Source organism: Erpetoichthys calabaricus, chromosome 16 (assembly GCF_900747795.2).
Source record: "Erpetoichthys calabaricus chromosome 16, fErpCal1.3, whole genome shotgun sequence".
Classification (NCBI taxonomy): domain Eukaryota; kingdom Metazoa; phylum Chordata; class Cladistia; order Polypteriformes; family Polypteridae; genus Erpetoichthys; species Erpetoichthys calabaricus.
Genome location: NC_041409.2, coordinates 95,700,992 through 95,711,054, shown reverse-complemented (window position 1 = coordinate 95,711,054; position 10,063 = coordinate 95,700,992). Strand labels below are relative to the sequence as shown.

General features: G+C 39.6%; 1 long non-coding RNA gene across 1 annotated transcript; it reads left to right on the top strand.

Annotated features, from left to right (window-relative positions):
- The first annotated feature begins 1,690 nt into the window (after nt 1–1,690).
- On the top strand, nt 1,691–4,612 carry LOC114667043 (uncharacterized). Its single transcript, XR_007933679.1, has 3 exons — nt 1,691–1,890; nt 2,110–2,171; nt 4,057–4,612. It is a non-coding gene; the product is annotated as an uncharacterized LOC114667043 (long non-coding RNA).
- Nucleotides 4,613–10,063: the final 5,451 nt, after the last annotated feature.

The following is a 10,063-nucleotide window of genomic DNA, read 5'->3' as shown; positions in this document are numbered from 1 at the left end:
GTACACTGTGCAAAATAAAAATTAAAATACACAAGCAGAACATATCCGACATTTTACCATGTTGTTCTCCGTGTTTCTTTCTCCTTTTCAGACCAAAACACAAAAATGTCCTCACTGTGGTCACAGTCATTTTTGATCCTTTTGGAATTCCCTCCTCTTACCTTCTAAGAGACCTTTAAGCATTAAAGCTATCAAGCTCGATTCACCCCAGTATGTGTAACTGAACAAAATCCAGTAAATTATTGGAATGGCTGACTTAAGGATTTTCCAGCCCCCGTGTGTGAAAAAGACTACCAAGTTGAGCATTCAGACCCCTTTGTTTTCTGCAAAATTTACTGAGCGGTAGATTTAACTTTTAATTGATAGATTTGCCATTTTTTTAGATTTGTCAATTTACACTCAATGACTTATAATAACAAAGTGAGCACATGTTTTCAGAAAGGTTTGCAAATTTATTAAAAATGAAAACTGAAATCTCTTATGCCTAGAAGTATTCAGACCCTTTGCTGTGGCACTCCAGATTGGGCCTCCTGTTTGCTTCAGGTCTCCTTGACATGTGTCGAGAACTTGATTGGAGTCTACCTGTGGCAAACTGAATTGATTGGACATCGTTTAGAAAGACACGTGTATGTGTGTATAGAACACGGGTGTTGAACTCCAGGCCTGGAGGGCCGCAGTGGCTGCAGGTTTTTATTCTAACCCTTTTCCTATAAGTGACCAGGTTTCAATGCTAATTAACTTTGTTTCCCTTCATTTGAATAGCCCTGTTGTTAAGGATTCGGTCATCTGAATTGATTAATTTCTTCATTAAATAAAGTGAAATGAACCGCCAAATGACCAGCTAAATTGGGGCTTCAACTCCAAAAAGTTTCTTAATGAGAAGCCAATTCTTGCTGGTAATTAAACCCGTTATTTAATTCCACAGCTCGTTTCTCCTCTCATTCTGCCACAGCAGACATTTCCAAAACTGTTGGCTTTCTGTTTTATTTCTACTAAGAACATCGTCAAAATGTTTTGGTGACCTGAGAGATCAGCCTTACTGAGACCTTCACCTTTCTTTATTTATTTGATATTGTGTGATGGGCACAGGTGAGCTGGTCATGCGGCGGCTTGTTTTGTGTCTCATTATTGTTTGGCTGCTAATTAAGGAAAAAGAAACAATTAAGGGGCCTGAGTCAAGTTAATTAAAACTAAGGCAAAAGAAGTTAATTAATCGTGAGACCTTCTATACCTGGGGTGTCAAACTCCAGTCCTAGAGGGCTGCAGGTCCAGATATAGAAGGTCTCACGATTCACAGTTCATTTCAGGGCAAAAACCAAGTCAATGAAGTCTAAGGAGCTCTCTGTAGCCCACATCCTTCAGTGAATTTCAGCAGGTTTAACTCGTTCTGCCCAATGAAATCTCACTACGGCGCTTTGTTCAACAAGGGTGCAATCCCGTAGTGGAGTGTCCATGTTCATTTGACCTTGGCTTCAACTAGTCTAACAGTAGAGTGCACTGCTGTGTGCGTTCAAATTACCCATAAGCCATTGCAAATGTGTTGCATTGCATCCGCACCGTTCTATTGCTGTTACCTCGTAACTTTCAAATTGTCTTTATTTTTTTTTTGATGAGAAACAAGGTGAGCCAACTTCAGTTTATCATCTCATCAGGCTGATTCTATTTCACGGTAATCCAGACACCTAATTCAATAGTTGTAACAAAGTGTTGCCTTTACTGGAATTTTGCTCCTTAATCTTATGATGATTTGATCATTTATTATTTTTAAGCCTTTTCCTAAGTTTTGCAGATGACCGTGGTAATTTCCTAATATGTGTATCTTGGTAGGTAAAATGCTGTCAAATTCACCACAAGTTGTGTACTCGGAAGTGAATTTCAAGAATTCTTCAGGTGAGAAAGTGCAGCCTGGGGTACCGACAAAGGGGTGGTGAAGACACAAAGAATAAGAATGGGACAATTGGCCTACATCCTCGCCGGACACCACTTCAGTGTGTCCATCATTTGCCCTCTATTATTAATAAGCCAGATCACGTTTTGCAATCACAGATATTTTTCACAGTTTTCTTTTCCTTAATTATCAGTTGATGATGAACATATCTGATTTTTCAGGTGCTCCCCCAGCTGTTTCTTCCTTTTCTCTTCATGAATAAATTCTCACATGAAACAAGAAGGTAATTGACTTTGATATTTGATTAACACCATTAACACAGACCACTGTTTCCCAGCTGCCTGTTTGTTCTTGAACCTCTTCTTATAATAAGCAAAGTCAGTCGTAGGAATCCCTCCTGGTTCATATATACTGTATATATACAGTGCCCTCCGTAATGTTTGTGACCAAGACACGTTTTTTATTTTTCCTATATTTTCCCCTCTGCTCCACAGTTTAAAATTACAAATCAAACTATTCAATTGTGATTAAAGTGCACATTTCATATTTTCATTTAAGGGGATCTACATACATTTCGTTCACACACTTTTCCAACACAATCCCCCCATTTCAGGGCACCATAATGTTTGGACGCAGCAATAGCAGATCTTTAAAGCCATCTTATTTAGTTCTTTGTCACGTATCTCTTGAATGCAATAACTGCCTGAAGTCTGTGATTCACAGACATCAGGAGGTGCTAAGGAACTTCTCAGGTGATGCTCTGCCAAGCCCCAAAGGAAGCCATCTTCAGCTCCTCCTAGTTTCGGGTGCTTGTCCAATTACGTTTTCTCTTCAGTATATGGAAGGCCCACTCAGTTGGATTTAAATCAGGTGACTGGCTTGGCCATTCAAGAATTTTCCTTTTACAGCTTTGATAACTCCTGTGTTGTCTCAGCAGTATGTTTGGGATAATTATCTTGGTGCAAGATGAAGTTGTGTCCAATGAGTTTGGAGTCTTTAACTGGAAATTGAGCAGATCAGATGTTTCTACACACCTCAGAATTCATTGTGCCACTGCCATCAGTAATTCTATCATCAATGAAGAGAAGTGCGCCAGGACCTCTAGCAGCCATATTTGCCCAAGCCATAATACACCCAACACAGTGTTTAACAGGTGAGGTGGTCTGCTTTAGATCTTGGGTAGTTCTTTCTCATCTCCACACTTTTCTCTTGGCATCACTCTGATGAGGGTCATCTTTGTCTCGTCTATCCACAAGACCTTTTTCCCAGAATTCTGCAGGCTCTTTTAAGTCCTTTTCACAAACTATAATCTGGCCACCCTGTTTTTGTGGTTTGCATCTTCCTGTGTGGCCTTTGTATTTCTGTTCATGAAGTCTCCTGCTGATAGTCATCTCTGACACACACACATCGGCATCTTGAAGACTGTCTCTGATCTGCCAGACAGACATTTGGGGCTTTTTCTGTACCATAGTGAAGATTCTTCTGTCATAAGCAGTGGTGATCTTCCTTGGCCTACCAGTCCCTTTGTGATTACTGAGCTCACCAATGCATTCTTGATATTCCAGACAGTTGATTTTGGTCGGTTTTTTCCATGTCTCCAATGGTTTGATTCTTGCTTTTCAGCCTCATAATGGCTTCATTGACTTTCATTGACACAGCTCTTGTCCTCATGTTCAACAACACCGACTACAGACTGCAAAGGGTAGAAGCAAGCTGTATTTTATGAAGTATCTTATGAAGCAATGAAACCCACCTGATGAATCACAAACACCAATTGTCCCAAACATTATGGTGCCCTGAATTAGGGAGACCATGTAAAAAAAATGTGTGACCGAAGTGTGTGTAAATCCCCTTAAGTTCAAGTCTGCAATGTGCACTTTAATCACCTCTGAATTGTTTGATTTATTATTTTAAACTGCTGAGCTGAGTGGTAAATCAATGAAAAATGTTTCTTTGTCCCAAACATTATGGATGGCACTGTAGCTGTGATAATGCAAAGTGTGAATAAAACTGAGCTCTTCAATGACAGTAAAATGAGCTCTAACTTCATCAGAAAACATAAAAGCTCTGACATCCTCCTGCTGGTGCCACACTCCCCCAGTCACACTTTCTTCTTTCTGTCCCTCAGTGTATTTTTTTTCTCCTTATCTCTCTTTTTCATTTAACAGAAGTAACACAAGGAGGCCTCTGGTGTCACATCAGTGAGCCATCAGACACCTCATGGTCTTCAGTGGGCTCGCTTCTGCTTTTTAAAGTGGCCTCTTCTCACCCGCATTGAAGACGAACTGCCATCCCTTCCTGCATTGGTTCCTCACGCTCTCTGGCTTACTGTGGACCCTGTGATGTGCAAAGAAAGTTAAAAAAAATTAATATGAGTTTGTGATTTTATACTTTTTACAAATATTTGTTATGCTTTTAGCTTTACAGTTAATCATTTTGAGCTTCTCATTAACCTTGTATACCATGAAATATGCTTATAAACAGTATATATAACATAAAATAATTGGATCTGTTGCCTTTAAAAATGCATATTAATTTAAATGATGTACTTAATTTTTATGATTACAAATAATTGTTTTTATGTTTTCATTTTAACGACTGCCAAACAGAGCTTGTTGTGGAGAATCACTTTTAAATATTTCACAAATAAAATTTCTCTCGTCTGTATTGTGTTTGAATCTTCTGTTCTGACCCCACTCCCCATTCCTTTGTACTGTTACTCAGCTCCCATCACTTCATGTATAGTAAAGAATTTAATGGATTTGTATTTTTATTTTGATGGTGTGTTTTGCACTTTTGTTTCTGTTACAGGGTGTGTTCTGATGTTACTTCATGGAAGGTTACTTTATAAAATAAAAATAGACTTTCATTGATGATCTTTAATAAAACCTTTCAATGGACTGGTGCCCTGTACAGGGATTGTCTCTGCTTTGTAACCAGTACTCACTAGGATTATTAGTCAGTCAGTCAGTCATTTTCCAACCTGCTATATCTTAACACAGGGTCAGGGGGGTCTGCTGGAGCCTGTCCCAGCCAGCACAGGGCGCAAGGCAGGAAACAAACCCCGGGCTGGGCGCCAGCCCACCGCAGAGGATTATTATTATTATTTATTTTTTTTTTTGTGATTTTTAATCTTTTAATCGCCATATATATTTTCTTCTGTTAGGAATGTGTCAGTTTTCAAATACTCCTACTTCCTCTCTTTTTTTTTTATTTGGGGTCAGAGCGCAGGGTCACCGATTTGTACTGAGTCTCTGGAGCAATTGCAGGTTAAAGTGTCTTTGTACAATTAAACGTTACAAGAAAAGTCCAACTTCCGACAGTGAATGAGCCTGCCTTTCGAGCAGAGTTCAGTCAGGAAGAATAAAATTTATTAAAGAAACAGTTTTCAACTTTAGAAATGCTCCTATTTTATTACCACGCTTCTTTTAACTTCACCTGTTTGTTGTCTGGTACAAATCTTGTAATCGATATTTAACCCACTTCCTATCGTCCAAATGACATGAAATTTTGCACACTTACTCACTTCTTCCACACAAGCTGTCTTCAAATCTTGAAGGTCCTGGGGGCCTCTTCTATGAACTCTGATCTTCAGTTCTTTCCAAAGATTTTCAATTGGATTCAAGTCGGGTGATTGACTGGGCCATTCTAGCAGCTTTATTTTCTTTCTCTGAAACCAATCGAGAGTTTCCTTGGCTGTGTGTATGGGGTCATCACCTTGCTGAAATGTCCACCCTCGAATGTCCTGGTACATTTCTCCATTCATCCTTCCTTCAATTATATGAAGTCTGCCAGTACCATATGCTGAAAAACAGCTCCACACCATGATGTTCTCATATCCAAACTTCACTGTTTTTGGGGTGATGTGCAGTGCAATTTCTCCTCCAAACATGGTGTGTGCAATGACATCCAAATAATTCAGTTTTGGTCTCATCTGACCAGACTCTATTCTCCCAGTATTTCATTGACTTGTCCAAATGTTGTGCAGCAAACTTCAAATGAGCTTCAACACGCTTCTTCTTCAGCAGTGGAGTGTTGCACGGTGAGCATGTATAGAGGCCATGGCTGTGGAGTGCATTACTTATTGTTTTCTTTGAAACAACTGGACCTGCTAATTCCAGGTCTTTCTGAAGCTCTTGGCAAGTGGTACTTGGCTCTTGTGCAACTCTTCTGATTATTCTTTTGACTCCTCTGTCAGAAATCTTGTGAGGATCACCTGGTTTGTGGCCGGTTTATGGTGAAATTATGTTCTTTCCATTTCTGGATTATGGCCCCAATGGTGCTCACTGGAACATTCACAAGTTTAGAAATACTTCTGTAACCAGTGCCATCAGTATGTTTTCCAACAATTGGGTTGTGAAGGTCTTGAGAGAGCTCTTTGCTTTTATCCATCATGAAATGCTCCTGCGTGACATCCTGGTAATGAAAAACCTTTTTATAGGCCATCAGTTAGGACTAAACCAGCTGACGTTAATTTGCACTGATAGGGGGCTATCAGAATTGTTTCTAAATAATGACAGATTTCAGCTGCTTTCTTGTCTTTCCATGTCTTCATGTGTTCAATACTTTTTCCCTGTGTAATCCCACTTTTTTACAGATAATTTATGGACTTATTTGTTTTGATTTCTTTGTATGTGTGGATTACTTGGGTTGTTACCAACATCGGGTGAAAATTTCATGTCAATAGCCCCATTAGAAATATTTACTGAGAAAAACATTGATGCATTCAATACTTATTTTCCCCGCTGTATATACATTAATTTCAGAATGTGTGGTGATTATACCTTCTCACAATGTCCCACAGGTAGTCCCTTTTGCTCATCTGATACCTTACAGTTTGCTTACTATATGTGATTTTGTAGGAACTCCAAGATAGGCTTCTTTCCCTTTTAGAAATTCTCCCAAATTTGCATCACATGCTGCCAGTACAGGCTTTGCTTCCACATGACCTCAGAAAAAAAAGAACTGAATTTGGATGAATGGATGGATGGATGACATTTATCTTCTATGGCATCAGTCTGAGAAATGTAAAGCAGTGAAATGGAGCAGGAAGACTTTGAGCTCAGATTCTTTAACTAGCTGGTTGAGAGTTGAGGCTCTTGTGCTGTCATCACCGCATTCATTTAAGGACCTCCTGTAATTCTCACATACGTCATTTGCAAGAATAAGTAAGGAGATGATTCATGTGGGAAAGTGCAGCAAACTGGAACTAACTGTAAAGTAGTGAGGCTAAAAGAAGAAATGTGATGATCTGTTAAACTGTCAAGTGATGGTATTTTGAAATACTTGGTGAACAGCATTATTAATAACCGGCCAGTTCTCATTTTTGAATTTTTTTCTTGTTTATTTGTTTTTCAATAAGTACCTTTGACTTGAGCAGGTAAACTGTTAAAATAAGAAAATAACAGTAATTATTATTATTAGACATTTGGTACTCCCTGATACGGGAATCCCACTCTGTGAATCAGCACCTTATCGTACTGGAGAGCTTTGTGTAGTCCAATGATTCCAGGAGCTATGTTGTTAAGATCAGTTGTCTCTGGTAGGGTCCCCCAAGGCAAATTGTTTGTAGGTGAGGGATCAGACCAATAATGGTTCATATGACAATTATGGAAAGAAGTAACAAGGATCCAATAAATTTGCCTGATAAAGGGAAACCGGAGCTCAAGGCTGGGGTGGGGCGGGGGACTTCAGTGTTTGAGGCTCATCAGCGAGTGCCTGGTGGTCAGGCCTTTATTCATAGGACCTGGCACAGAGCCCTAAAGAGCGACATAGGTATGTCCTCCAGTGGGCCCACCACCTGCAAGAGGAGCCATATAGGATTAGTAAATGTGGCTTACTGAGCTTGAATCGGGACCCGGATAATCATCAGAAGATGGATAGATGGATGGATGGATGGCCTGGTTACATAAACCCAATGAATACTCAGTGAAGACAAAGTAGATCAAGTAAGAACTAAATTATTCTACAAAAGGGTAAACTCTTGCTCTTCTCCTTGGCCTCTGCTTCTTCATGATAGTTGAGTCCTTACAAAATGGTTATTACCAAACTCCAAAATCAAAGGGTCTTTAAACTCCAGCCAGGTGTCCTACCTAAGACCCCCTCCTCAGGGTTGATGAAACTCATAAAAACCTTAGAACATCCTCAAGAAGCCTCATACCACCAACATAAAGACAAATTAGTGAGCCCCAAACAGGCCATTCACTCCAATATGCTTGAGGTGTTGATATGCTCGGCATAATAGTCACACAGTGCCTTCTGGTGACTTGGGGGTCTTCCACAGTGTTATATGGCATTCCACATTGTTTGCCCTCAGTTAATCTTGTTGGGTAGCGGCAGGATTAACTGGAGGATTAACAAAATTACAGTCATATTGCCTTGAAATTGGTGCAATCTGAATGAATGTTTGTCAGTGTCCTCTAGAATCGGTTGGAGTTTCACCCAGTGTTGGTTTCTACCTTGCACTGAAATGGGTCATGAAAGAGAAGGCAAAATAAGCATAAAGACTTAGAGCATGAAATGTTGAAACTCTATTTATTGTCAGGTTGAGCTGCTTAAAATTTAAAATGCAAAAAGGAATTTAAACATGTGGTTGAAGATGACATGGGTCTTATTCAAACTGACATCTTCTTGGGAGGCAGGCTCTTTAATACAATACAAAACAATACAATTTATTTTTGTATAGACCAAAATCACACAATGATTGCCACATTGGGCTTTAACAGGCCCTGTCTTTTGACAACCACCCCAGCTTTGACTCTATAATCAGACAAGAAAAAATTTTCAAAAAAACCCTTGTAGGGAAAAAAAATGGAAGAAATCTTGGGAAAGGAAATTTGATGAGAGACCCTTTTCCAGGTAGGCTGAGCATGCAGTGGGTGTCAAAACAGAACAGGACACATATAATCCTCAATATAATACAATAGTAATATTACAAGTACAGAGCAAAATGCAAAAGGAGATCACATAATACAATTCAGATTGGTTCAAAATCCTGGAGGCCTCAGCCAGCAAGCTGCCTCCCCACTACTGGCTATTCCACAGCTGAGTCAGTGCTGGGTAGGCCAATATGATGAAAGGACCCTTCTACCCGATGATTCCAGTGCTCTCCATCAGAGATGAGTTTTCCTGAGGCAGGCAGACATCTTAGCAGGGAGCAGCTGCTCCCTGGTGCAGCTTAAAGGGAGGCAGCTACCTCACAGAAGTAAGCCAGAGTCAGAGGACAATGCATAGGAGGAAGAGTAGAGGAGGAAGTATATTGGTGCCTTATTCTTGTGTACTATTTGTACTGGGCTGCAGTGGGGAGTGAGGGAAAGTGTTTCCCGATGGAAATAAACATATGTGTTGCAGAGATTGGTGTCTGTTGTGTTGGGTGTTTGGGGAGCTGTGCGCCCCTGGGTCTTCTATCTATCTATCTATCTATCTATCTATCTATCTATCTATCTATCTATCTATCTATCTATCTATCTATCTATCTATCTATCTATCTAACTTTGTCAAGTTCCTTCTGACTGCCTCCCCACTTTGTGAACAAAGATGCTGTTGGTGTTTACAACTGAGCTCTTTAAGCTACTGGTTATTAAAAAGTAGAGGATATCATTGTTTCAGAGAAGAAAAGTTATAATTGGCGTAAGGCTCCAATTTCTATTTTCAATAAAGGATTACTTCCTTTTTAGCGCAAAATATTTTATGATTAAATTCAGGAAGTGAAAATCTTTCGGGGGGGAACAATTGTGTTGGTAATGGCCAGAATACAAAACATTCCTGTAAGAACAAGTTCAAATAGAGTCTAAGAAGAACAAAAAATGAAATGCTAAGCGTAAATGAATGCAAATGCCAACCACTGACTTCATGGTCAGAGGTATCAGCATATCTGAAGTCAGGAGGCATGCCGTCATTTCTAAGTGGCAGACTGTGCTTGTGTATCTAGCAGAAGACTTATATCCCTGGTTGCTCAGTACTTTTACACAGTTTGTAAGTCTAATAATTTTCAAAACATACAATATCTACACAAATCAGTGGATAAATTATAGTGAAACGCAATAAAAATCTTCAGCTGCTTTTAGGTTGACGGTCAATTAGTGTGACAGAAAGAAGCCCGTTCTCTTTAGTTGTATTAAAAGTGTTTAGAAGTTTAAGCCTGATGAGTTCCTTCATTGGTGTTCAGGGGTTTTC